At 40.5% G+C, this 12,932-nt stretch overlaps 1 pseudogene; it reads right to left on the bottom strand.

Moving 5' to 3' along the window:
• Positions 1–6,914: 6,914 nt before the first annotated feature.
• Positions 6,915–11,966, bottom strand: LOC148722446 (uncharacterized; annotated as a pseudogene).
• Positions 11,967–12,932: the final 966 nt, after the last annotated feature.

Raw genomic sequence — 12,932 nt, 5'->3', positions numbered from 1 at the left:
ACACCCGGAAATATCCCACATAACGAAGGTATTAATGCCTGTGACCATTTTCTGTGTACCTCCTCCAATACCCCTATTCCTACCGTCACACTTTGTGACCTCATTCGTATGGTTCTTACTATGAAAAATTTTTCTTTTAATGATGCTCATTACCTCCAAGTTCACGGCACAGCGATGGGTACCAAAATGGCCCCTTCTTTCGCTAACCTTTTTCTGGGTCTTTTCGAAGCTAACGCTTTGAAAAATGCCCCATGTAAACCCCACACTTGGTTTAGATACATCGAAGATATCTTTATGGTCTGGACCGAAGGTTTAGATAACCTAAAAATTTTCGTCGATTATCTTAACAATATCCACCCCACCATCAAATTCACCAGCTCACACTCTTCCACTAATGTGGCTTTCCTTGACGTAAGTGTCTCTTTAACCACCGATGGTAATATCTCCACTGACCTCTACACCAAACCCACAGACAAACACATGTAACTATTGTACTCTTCTTGCCATCCATTACACACCAAAAAAGCCATTCCGTTCAGTCTAGCACTCCACCTACGACGTATCTGTTTTACAGATAAAGCTTTTGAGACTCGTGCCGCTCAACTTACCTCATACCTTCTCAAACGAGGTTACAGCCATAAATTCGTCACCAAACAAATACAACGCGCCGCTGACATCTCCCGCACACTCACCTTACAAACTAAAGACGTAAAAAAACCTAACCTTATTCCATTTATAACTACTTTTAATCCGTCGCTTCCTCACATCTCCAACATCATCAAAAAACACTGGCATCTACTGCAGTCTTCTAACCGCTGCAAAAAAGCTTTTCCTCAGCTACCAGTTGTCGCCTTCAGACGCTCCCCCAACCTTCGCGACACATTAGTAACAGCCAAACTCCCCTCTAATTCTACCACTTCCCATCCTCAACTCCCCCCGGCTCTTTCCGTTGTGGTAGAAACTGCGTTACTTGCCCCTACATCTCTGACGGTCTTACTAACTATACCTTTTTTTCTACCGTCCCACTAAATCTCACTTGACCTGTGACACTAAAAACCTTATCTACTTAATTCAGTGTAACCGCTGTAACTTACATTACATAGGAGAAACTAAACGACGTTTAAAAGACCGTTTTAATGAACACCGCCGTACCATTGATAAACCTAACTCTAAATCTAAACCTACTACAGCGGCAGAACACTTCCATATCAACCTGTTTCTCCACTGCAATGGACATTTGTTTTTGTCGGTTCCAACCTGGCGCGGCCGCTAACCCAGATGCCCTCCTGAGCAAATTTTCAAATGGCGGACAAGCCAAAGAGAAAGATAAGAGAACCAAAGCGATTCTGCAACGAATACTCAGCATACACTCCTGTTAAAAAGGTCATTTCACAGAGAAAAGATACAAAATTGTATGACGTTGAAGTCACGGAGGTTGACAAAACCAACAAGAGACTGAAAACTCACTACATTGGCTACAGTACACGCTTCGATGAGTGGAGACCCTTCGGGGACGGTGAAGCATCTGAATATTTTCCTTCGAAATTGTATAGATTAGTAGGCTGCAACAAAAATTTATTGGACGACGTTTAGGGTAAAAACAGCAATCTAACCTGAAAAAAATGTATTTATTCCGACTCTTTCGGAAAATAACTTTACAAATCTTACCTGTTTATCTCGTAAGTAAACGATGGTAAATTAATACCCGAAGCGCTTTCCGAGCCACCCGATTCTTCTCCCACTGCTTTCACGCTTATAAAACAGGAAACGAGCAAAAGGAGGAAGGTGAGGCTGTTTTGACTAGCCATTTGACGAGGTTCAATCTACTCCTTGTTCGACAATTTACATATCAAAACAAAGGAAATTTGTTCCTCTCTTTGATTTTTGCGGTACATTTTCAATTTGCGCTTGCGTAAGAGAGAAATCGCCCAAGACTCCTTGCTCGGTCTTGTTTTGACCACGAACCCCTTCTTAATTTTGACGGACCCGCTTGGGAAAAGGTGAAAATGACGAGGGAAAAACTTTACTTTGTAGTACGAAAATACACAAAATGGAAAGCCATGATATTATAGTTCAATATTTCGGTGGTACATTGTTAACTTTTAACTTTTATTACAGAGAATCGGCAAGATGATATAACATCCAAAAATCGCACTCGATTTGAGTGGGCCGATGAAGTGGGCGTGGTCACGAAATTCAGTAAGAGACTATTTGTACCCCGTGAGTTTGATATGTTTCCTCTCCTAACCACTCTGCTCACGACATGGAGCTAATCGCCATCGAAAAAGTGTTTTCCAAGAGAGACTCGATACGCAAGGCCAGGGAAGCTTCTTTAATTTCAAGAGGCAACACTATTTATCCAGATGGCCTTAACGCTCGCGAAGAAATGTATTAGTTTCTAGTTATTTATATCCAATTTACCTTACTTCATTTCTATTTTTGCTCACTATTTCTATTTTTATTGTTATCTCATTGTCAATCAAATTAGTTACATATTTCCGCTGTTACATCATACAGCTATCTACGAAGCATCAGCCCAACTCTCTGTTAATTCCCACTGCACCTGAAGAAGGCTGGTTTGGCCAGCTGAAATATAGTGCTCCGTCTTAAAATTTACTTATCTACGTTGTATCGGTGTTGCCTCTATATTTATATTTCATATTCGTTATTTTGGGCCGATCAGATCATCGCTGATCCAACGCACAAGAGTAGGAGTATCGTCCACGGTTGCCCGCTGAACATTTCACTTTTTAGGACAACTGTTTGAATACAGGCCATTGGTGAGCACCAAGCATAGCTGTGCACGTCAAGCCGTGAGCGACTCCCTATTTTCGCCCGTTCGCATTCGTGAAATTCGCGCGCGTGGCTCAGTCTTAATCAATCTGCTCGCGCTCTGAACGAGAACAATGATCACAAAGATAAGAGGAAGTCTGGAAACGAGCATACTTTTACAATTGACCAGCCATCTGACGTGGCACAACCGACCCGGGCGCGCACGAGGATTTGAATGCCTAAAACAAAGGGGAGGATATCGCAGTAAAATGTAAACTTTATTCAACAGAAAAATGAAAGCTTTCAATTGTTTCTTCAATACAATTCTCTACAGCTTGTCAACTAATTGATCACACCTACTGTAAAAAAACTACGTATGATGCACGATCCTCGCAGTAGATAGCGCTATTTAAGCAATAGCGAAAATCAGACCTGAAAAAAAAAAAAAAAATCAGGCCTGTACGGGATTCGAACCACTGACCTCTGCGATACTAGTGTAGCGTTCTACCAATTGAGCTAACAAGCCAACTGGGAGCAGGCCGTTAAGTTGATTCGTAATAAACCCGTGAAAGTGATAAATCAGATACAATGAAATATATGAAGTTCATATATTTTATCACTTTCACGGGTTTATTACGAATCAACTTAACGGCCTGCTCCAAGTTGGCTTGTTAGCTCAATTGGTAGAGCGCTGCACTAGTATCGCAGAGGTCAGTGGTTCGAATCCCGTACAGGCCTGATTTTTTTCATGTCTGATTTTTGCTCTTGCTCAAATAGCGCTATCTACTGCGAGGATAGTGCATCATACGTATCTAATACCGCAGTTCAAAATATATGAACTTCATATATTTCATTGTATCTGATTTATCACTTTCACAGGTTTATTACGAATCAACAGTAACGGCCTGCTCCCAGTTGGCTTGTTAGCTCAATTGGTAGAGCGCTGCACTAGTATCGCAGAGGTCAGTGGTTCGAATCCCGTACAGGCCTGATCTTTTTTTTTTCAGGTCTGATTTTCGCTATTGCTTAAATAGCGCTATCTACTGCGAGGACCGTGCATCATACGTATCTAATACCGCAGTTCAAAATATATTAACTTCATGTATTTCATTGTATCTGTAAAAAAACTGTTAAAAATCTAAATTTCTATCAAACCCATGCCAGGAAAAACTACAGAAGTAAGTACATAAAAATTGGCTGAGCTTATCTATGCGTCTTATTGACAAGGATACTGAATACTTCACTTCCGAGTTGTGCTTTAAGCTTGTGATCGACTTGAATACAAGGAAAGTATGAAATCATTGGCCACCAGCTATACTCCAGAATAAAGGCTGATAGTTTCTAAAGAAACTGTTTGGGGCTGCGTCGGTGGAGGTAACGAAATAATTTGGATATATCAACAAAGTTGAAATGGTAAATTTAGCCACCGTAACGATTACAAAAGCTGACGTTTCGAGCGTTAGCCCTTCGTCGGGTTTTGTATGCTTTTGAAGGCAGAAAATGGAGCCACGTTATTGGTGAGAACATGGCAACGAGAAAAATACGAATAAATTAGTGAATGAAAAGCGTTCGTTGATCCCTGTGGGAATTAGACTGCCGGTTTGAAAGATGAGCTTTTGTTCAAGAGTTTTACGGCTTTCCGTGCTACCTAAGTGTAAGGAAAGACCGCAGATTGCCATATGTTGCTTAGAATGATTAGGTAAAAGATTAAAATGTCTAGTGACTGGTTTCGATGTGTCCTTGTCATGTTGTCATTCCTTGTCATTTTTCGAGACTTTAATTTCCTCGGTCAAAACAACTTCTTTTCACCATGGATATTACGTCTCTTTACACTGTCATTCCTAATGGCGAAGGCCTTCTGGCCCTTAAACATTTTTTTGATCAACGTACTGTTAAGAAACCTAAATCTACTACTACGCTTAGCCGAACTAGTGCTCACACTCAATTGTTTTCACTCATTTGTTTTTCATTGTTTTTCAAACAAACCAATGGTGTAGCCATTAGCACCAAAATGGGACCTAGCTATGCCAATCTTTTTGTAGGTTTTGTCGAACATCAATTTTTCAGCCAATACAACGGCTCCAAACCTGAAATCTACGGTCACTACAACGACGACTGTATCGGCGCTACCTCAGTCGTCTACCAGAGAGGAGCTCACTCAATTCATAACTGCAGTCAATTCTTTTCACCCGGCCCGGAAATATACCTGGGAAATTTATGACAATTCTTTATCCTTTTTAGACATCAAAGTTTGAATTGAAGGCAACGGTTTATGCACTAGTGTGTATTACAAACCTACAGACTCGCATAATTACTTGTTATATTCGTCTTCGCATCCATCTCACGTTAAGAATTCCATTCCTTTTTCTCAGTTTCTAAGACTTCGTCGTTTATGGAGTGATGACTCTGATTTCCACCACAAATCAGAGTCAATGTGCCAGTTTTTCGATAAACGTGGTTACCCTGTTTCTGTCGTTCAAGCGGGTTACCACCGCGCCCAACTTAATGATCGACATTCAGTACTACAAACGTCGCATAAGGAAGATTCCGACCGCATTCCATTCACTCTCACGTTTCACCCTCACAACCACTCAGTTAAATCCATCATTCTTAAAAACTTGAAATTACTTCAAAACGATCCAGAGACAAGCACTATCTTTTCGCAGCCTCCGCTCATTTCATTCAAACGCTACAAAAACATAGGCAATTTTTTGGTCAGAAGTTCTTTTCAGACTAATGACCAACCACGCACTTTTAATGCGTTCGTGCACGATGCAAAACGTGTCCTTTCATTCACAACACTGATAAAATATCGGGACCTAAACGATCCATTAAGATCATCGATCACTTCACGTGCACCTCCGCCAATGTAATCTATTGCATAACTTGCACTTATTGCAAAAAGATATACATCGGCGAAACAGGCAAAAGACTAGTTGACCGATTCCGAGAACACCTTCGAGACGTGGAAAGGAATGACAAGGACACATCGAAACTAGTCGCTAGATATTTTAATTTACCTAATCATTCTACGCAACATATGGCAATCTGCGGTCTTTCCTTACACTTAGGTAGCACGGAAAGCCGTAAAACTCTTGAACAAAAGCTCATCTTTCAAACCGGCAGTCTAAATCCCACAGGGATCAACGAACGCTTTTCATTCTACTAATTTATTCGTATTTTTCTCGTTGCCATGTTCACACCAATAACAAAGCTCCATTTTCTGCCTTTAAAAGCACACACAACCAACAATTCCTCTATTCGCTCCGACGAAGGGCTAACGCTCGAAACGTCAGCTTTTCTAATCGTTACGGTAGCTAAATTTACCATTTCAACTTTGTTGATATATCCAAAATACTCCAGAATAAGCTGGAGAAGGAGATTCTCACATAACTGTAGAGTTGTTACTTTGATATGACTAAGGTACCCTGCAGAAAAAACTTAACTTTCACACTTCCAGCGAGGAGAGGAGAGTGCGTAAATTTGGTATATATACACGAGTAACTCTAACACTAATAAAATAAAAACAACAAGCTGTTGAAAATATTACCAAAGCCTAAGGGCGCAACATGCATGAACTTGGGAGGTTTAAGACCTAAACTTTTCTTGTTTAATGCCCCTAAAATACACCTCTGAAAAACTAAAGCTTATATTAATCGACAAGTTACCTTAAATCACGTTCTAACAAACAAAAGCTATGAAATAACCTCCGATAGAAAAGAACTGGATGTAATTCGGTTATACCGTAAATGTCTGTGCATCTACGCAGATAAAAAAAATCCTACTGCTTTCATGTCGATGATACGACAACCAAGCTAAATAAAAAGCTCGTTTTGGTTTTTTTTAAAAGTGTTTGTATCAGTCCTTACAGCTTTTAGTTAGCCTTAACTAAGATACCGTCTTAGGCAGTGTTTTCAACAGCCACTTTATCGTAAAAGTTCCGATAATCCTCTACTCAAGCTTGAATTTTGGATAAACGCTCCTATCTATGATGCGAAATCTAAATCAGTCACACTCTATCATCAACTAAATGTCAAAGTGATGACGCTTGCATAAGAGAAAAAAAAGACAATACAAAAACTATTACGACTTTAAAGTTTCTTTAAATCCGTCATCAGTATCTTAAGTGTCTTCTTCGAATCCCACTTCACAACCGCGGTGCATCAGCGTAAGAGCTTCACGCAATGGTACGGCAGACGAACGACTTGAGATAAAGTAACCAGAACCACAAAGATGAAAGCCATGGCTGGGGGCAAGCCAAGCAGGGCAACCTCCACCCACCCCAAAGCAAAGAAAAGGGTTTGTTTGGGTCCAGTAAGCTCTAGTCCCTGGGCGATAAAGGTGGCTTTTGCGAAGTTAAACGTGCAGATAGCAACCAAACTCACAAGAGACAGACTTTCACAGATGTTGGCTTTTCGGTTGCGGAGATGATGCACCAAAATCAGAACACATCAATTCCTAAACAGACGAATCGTGTCAAAGGATCGGCGATGAAGGTACTAATGGTTAGCAGAAGAAACCTTCGGCCAATCAGAACGCTTTCCCAGTACAAAGCACCATGGCCACCTTCAGCAGCTGGACGGAATGGTTCATGGAGAACTTTCTTTATGTCTTCGGTATCTTTAGAGCTGCCCAGGATGTTGTCATACTGGTTTGTATTTACCTTTCTCTTGCAGCAACGAAACGACCAGATAAAAAGATAGGGTAACGGGAAGACAGGAGGCTTGAAAACTAGGTACAGTGCTAATAGCAGTACGTAAACCAAGCTCGCCGACCAAAACAAGTGATCATGGCACTTTTCTCTCTTTTTGCATGTCGTAAAATATAAGGTTTCATTGTATCCTTTTGCACATTTGCCACATAATACACCTGTCCTGTTACCGTAACAATCATTGTACGCGTAAGTATCTGGATGAGCTGGAGTTTTGCAGTATCCCAATGGACATGGAATGAATTGCAAAGTGGATGAGGTTGTATTAATCTTGGAGCCCCAGAAGTTTTCTTAAGCTAAAACTTTCCCACGCTTACATCTTGCTCCGTAAGGACACTTGATGCACTTGGTTTCCTCGTGAATATGGAAGCCGCTGGCCCATCCCCTTTTTAAGCTGTAGAAACCATCTGGACATTCTTGACAAAATAATTTGACATGTTGCACGCTTGTCCAGCAGGTTTCCCGTTGCTCGCTTTTCCAGTTGGCTTCACTTCCCCTCACATGCAAGTTCAAATCCATCTTCTTCGGTGATTTTCTCCTGAGTGATTTTCCTTCCGCTTGAACATCGAAAGGAGGATGAGTTGTCGATCATTATGGAACTGCTTTTCGTAACTGCAAAGATTGGATCGAATTCCCTATTGTTATTGGCTATAAAGGACGATTGCTCAATTTTCAACGGACCAGCCCTCTCAGAACGAAGAAAGCAACCAGTTCTCGATCCACGGTTACGTTTCTTCAAACTTATTTGATTGAAACTACAATTAGCGATGTTTAGAATTCCAAAACCCGCCTTCAGGTATACGTGACCTCCAAGGGCTACTCCTTCATTGTTTTGAAAGGTGCAGTTGTTTAACGTGACAGTGCCATTTAAAAAGTTCAAAGTTCCAGCGATACCAACGTTGTTTTCAAATGGGGTATCTTCAAATAGTGCGGGTAACTCAAACGTCTTGTTCCACATGAATTCCTCACTTCCGTTTCCTTTTCTTTTAGGCGGACATAGGGGTGGATCGACCCCTGTTAACTCAATTTGGACAATTGCTCGTTCATCAAGTCGATTCCCAAGCTGAGTGTTGTTGAGAAATCTGCAGTTTTTCACCGAAATCAGTCCACGCACATTCTTTTCTACACTAACTGACAATGCACAGTCATGTAACCCGCGAAAAGTAACGTTTTCGAGAAGTAGTTTTGCTTCAAAATCTGATGACAATTATACTTTTTCAGTTCTTTGCTTGGTTGCAGAATCACATGACTGTAAGTCTGTGTAGGGAATCTCATTCCAAATCTGATTGCATCCCCAGTGCCTAATGTTTCGTCACCTCCCAGTATAAGACTGTTTCTTACAACAAGTGTTTGGTCGCCCGTTGAACAATACCGCGGATCCGTATTATCTAAGCAAGTAGTCGTTGACATCCTTATGCCAATCCGGTTGTTCACTAGGATGCATTTTTCAAGGAAAATCCTCACACCTGGAGCTTTGATTAATATTTTTGGGGGAGCACTGGCCATAATAGCATACCCGCAAGTCGAATTCACCGTCACTTGAGTCAAGTTTACTCCAAATCCGCCAAGGACAAAGACAGAATTTTCGTTATTATGAAAGGATGTGTTAAATAGTGATATATTACCATCGCCAAAGAGGCTTTCAACTTTTACGAAAAAAGCGAAGCTGTTGTCGTCATGGCCGAGCTCTTGGAAAGTAGAGTCAATGATTGAGACTAATACATGAATTGGATACGTTATATCTAGCCTAGCTTGTGATCGGACAAACACGGCACCTGTTGCATTTCTATTATGATTTGTGGCATGATATTGTCCCTTCGCACCCTCGAAGAGGCATATTGTTATGTTCGTCTCAACAAAACCGTTGGGCAACTTAACGAGTACAGATTTTGCATTATACCGGAACTCGCTATCAGTGGCTATGAGACTACACTTTTTAAGAATGACGGAAATAATCTCGTTCCATAAAATACCAACGGCTGCCTTATGGAACTGAGTTACTTAACTTGCACTTTACGATGACAAATTTAAAGGAGGAAACATTAGTGAGGAATACACCATACGTTCCATCGTCGAATACAAGGTTTGACAGTAAAAACCTCAGCAAAGCTATATCTGAACTTCGGACCAAATTCTATGCCATATGAAGTGTTAAGGAATTCGCCATCAGAAACCTCAAGTGAGTACCTTTGACGGATGCTAGAATAAGTCCCTTCCCATAGCATAAAAACTGCTTTCTGGCAGTTGATGAACTTGTATTTGGAAATGACAACATCGTAGGACGGCACATTGAAGAAAACTAATCCATACATACTGTTGTTGAATACAAGGTTTGAGAAAAAACCTTTGACAAAACCATATTTGAACCTTGAGCGACACGAAATGTGCGCTGGAGAGGAAACACCTTGTAGCGATACACTTTTTCCTATAGGTATCAATTTAGTTCCATTAGGAGCATTCGTTATCAAAAATTCGTATGGATTTGACTTACTGTTTGTTCCGTTGAGGCAAATTTTTCCACCAACATTAACCAGGAATATTGCTCTTTCTAACGTCCGACAGGGCGCAGCATAAGAACCACATTGAGGTGAGTCTTCACCGCTGCGATGGGATACGTAAAGACATCCAATCTCTTGGTCTTCCGCACCTGAAGATGATGGAAATGTCGTAATCAATCTGGACTATGGACAGTTTTGTCTACATTCTTTCCTGTGATGTGATTGGTCTAGACAAAACCAAAACAAACTGTTGGCTTGTGCAACTTTTTTTCTATCTCTCCGTAAAGGAATGACCTCCTACCGCGTTTATTTTGTTTGATCGAGGTTTGTCGAATACTATGGAAGTTATCAATACTTGATCATCGTACATACCGACGAAACATGCGAAAGACCTTGCAAATTCTCGAAGAAATTGTAGCTTTTTCTCTCAGGTCTAAGAGTAATTAACTGGCTCGTTGCTTCTCTGGGGCGCCGTTTACATTTTTATTTTTCTTATCGTGAATAATCACAGCTTTTGTTTCTTCACCCATTACTCTCATGAATATAAATCACAGGCATCTTCTCTAAGAGAAGGGGGTCCGTGTGTCATTTGTCCATTCAATTTTCGTTTAAAATCAAAAATTGAAAATTGAAGTCAATTTTCGATTCTCGTTATTTTTTATCATAAAAAAATACGAAAGTGCCAAATCAAAAATATTTGACTACTTTTCCTTTTGGTGGAATATTGAAACATAACTTATATTTTTACTTTAATCCTGTCAACATTGGGGGAAGAGAAAATGAAACTGAGGGGCAATTTTGCCTTTCCGACGATGTTGCAGTCTGTGGCATGGCTTAGTTTTCCTGTATTCGGCATTCTTAAAATTAAAAATTGAAAATCGCAACCAATTTCTGATTTTTGTTTTTCGACCAAAACATTCCAAATCGTCGACAGAATTACCCAAGAGGGAGGAGTAAGGGGTCCATAGCAATAGACGTTTATCGATAGACGTTTATTTAACATTAACAATAACAATAAACCCTTATTCCCCTGGCTCCGCAGGTAGCAGTGCTAATCGAGGCGGGCCAGGATAATCCGTAAAAGAAGAGGAAAATACACACATTTAAATAGCCCATTGCAGAAACGTGAGAGAACTGGGAAAGAGTGGGGTTGTTTTCCGTTTGTTTGAAAAACTAAGATATTCAAATGAAATATCAACTAAATTTGAGAGTCTTTAGCAAGAATAGAAGTATTTAGAGGAGGAAAATGGCAAAATGACAGCTCTTCAAATATCACCTAAAATAGAGAGTTTGTATGGATTGGGTAGACTGGCCAAAAAATTTTAAGGGTTTGTATGGAATTTTTGCAACTTTTGCAAGGCTCCGATTTGGACACTTTTCCGCTGAAAACTCTCAAACTTGACTGGGTAGCTTTTAATTCAATAAAAAGTCAGTTGAAATGTTTAGATTTTCAATGAAATCAATATAAGAAACTCGTCCCAGTCCTCTCACGTTTCTACGATGGGCTATTCGCACGATGAAGTTTTGCCCCCAGCGCCCTCTCCCCAGGTCCACTTCCCTCCATGCGCTGGGAGAATTTTTACCCCTGCCCCCCTCTCCTCTCACGCTACACTTTTCTGGAAACGAAGATGAGGGAAATTCGCATTTACCGCGTAGTCACTTTTCCATACATGAACGACTTCAGTGCTGAGTATATAAAGACTGGGAAATAAAGGTAGAAAAAAAGAAGAAAATAGCGAACAACAAGCACTTAAGTCCAATTAACTTATGCTTACTCGAGAAACGACGTCCGGCGTGCGCTGCTCAAGGTCGTCATTCGACGGGCGGTTATGTGAATGTCTCCCATTCTCAAAACAAAACCTCCTAACTGGCTTCGAACTTTTCTAGTCGGGAAATCGTCTTTTAGCAATAAGCTCACCTCGGAGTGTGTTTTTTCTTGCAGTTAATACAAGATCCTTCATGTACTCAGCACTGAAGTCGTTCATGTTTGAATAAGTGACTACGCGGTAAATACGAAATTTCCCTCTTCCTCCACTCCAGAGAAGTGTAGCGTGGGAGGGGAGGGAGGCAGTGGCAAAAATATTCTTCCAGCGCATGGAGGGAAGCGGACCTGGGGAGAGGGTGCTGGGGCCAAAACTTTACCGTGCGAATGGATCCTTTCCCCCTCCCTCTTGGGTAGTTCTGTCAACGATCGGAAACATTTTGACCGAAAACAAAAATTGAAAATTGGTTGCAATTTTCAATTTCAATTGTTAGACTTCCGCCGAAAACAGAAAAACGAAGCCATGCCACAGACTGCAACACGGTCGGAAAAGCAAAATTGTCGCTCAGTTTCGTTTTTCTCTTCATTGCCGACTGGATTAAAGTAAAAATATAAGTTGTGTTTCAATATTCTACCAAAAGGAAAAAAGTCAAGTGTTTTCGATTTGGCACTTTCGTATTTTTTATGATAAAAAATCAAGGAGAATCAAAATTTGACACCAATTTTCAATTTTTGATTAAATACGAAAATTGAATGGACGAATGACGCACGGAACGATGGGTCGTCAATCTACGTCCTCGAGTTTAATTGATCTCGGACATCCCGCTCGTAAGTGTACTCTGGTGCAATTAGATTCCAGTTTTGCAGTGAAAGATTGATAACTTTTGATCTCCTCGCAAGTAGAAATTGGGTGGTTACGCAACCAAAAGGAGGAAATGTAGCGAGGAAAAAAAATCTCTTGAAAATCTCTGAGCAAGACGAACTCTTGATCATCTTCCTCTTTGTTAACGTGCTTCGCTAAAATAATTTTGTCATTTTATTTCTCACAAGAACTTGTAAGTGTTCTCTTACTCAGTTGAAACTATTTGTTAGATCATTGATCTCCTGGTTTCAAACAAATTGAAGTCTACAGGCAGTGTAATACAATTGCGTCTTAGAGTTATGAGTAGTTATCGACTACTGACGCCTT

This window comes from Stylophora pistillata, chromosome 10 (genome assembly GCF_964205215.1).
Source record: "Stylophora pistillata chromosome 10, jaStyPist1.2, whole genome shotgun sequence".
Classification (NCBI taxonomy): domain Eukaryota; kingdom Metazoa; phylum Cnidaria; class Anthozoa; order Scleractinia; family Pocilloporidae; genus Stylophora; species Stylophora pistillata.
Note: the sequence above shows the minus strand (reverse complement) of the source record. Positions and strands in the feature narration are given on the sequence as shown.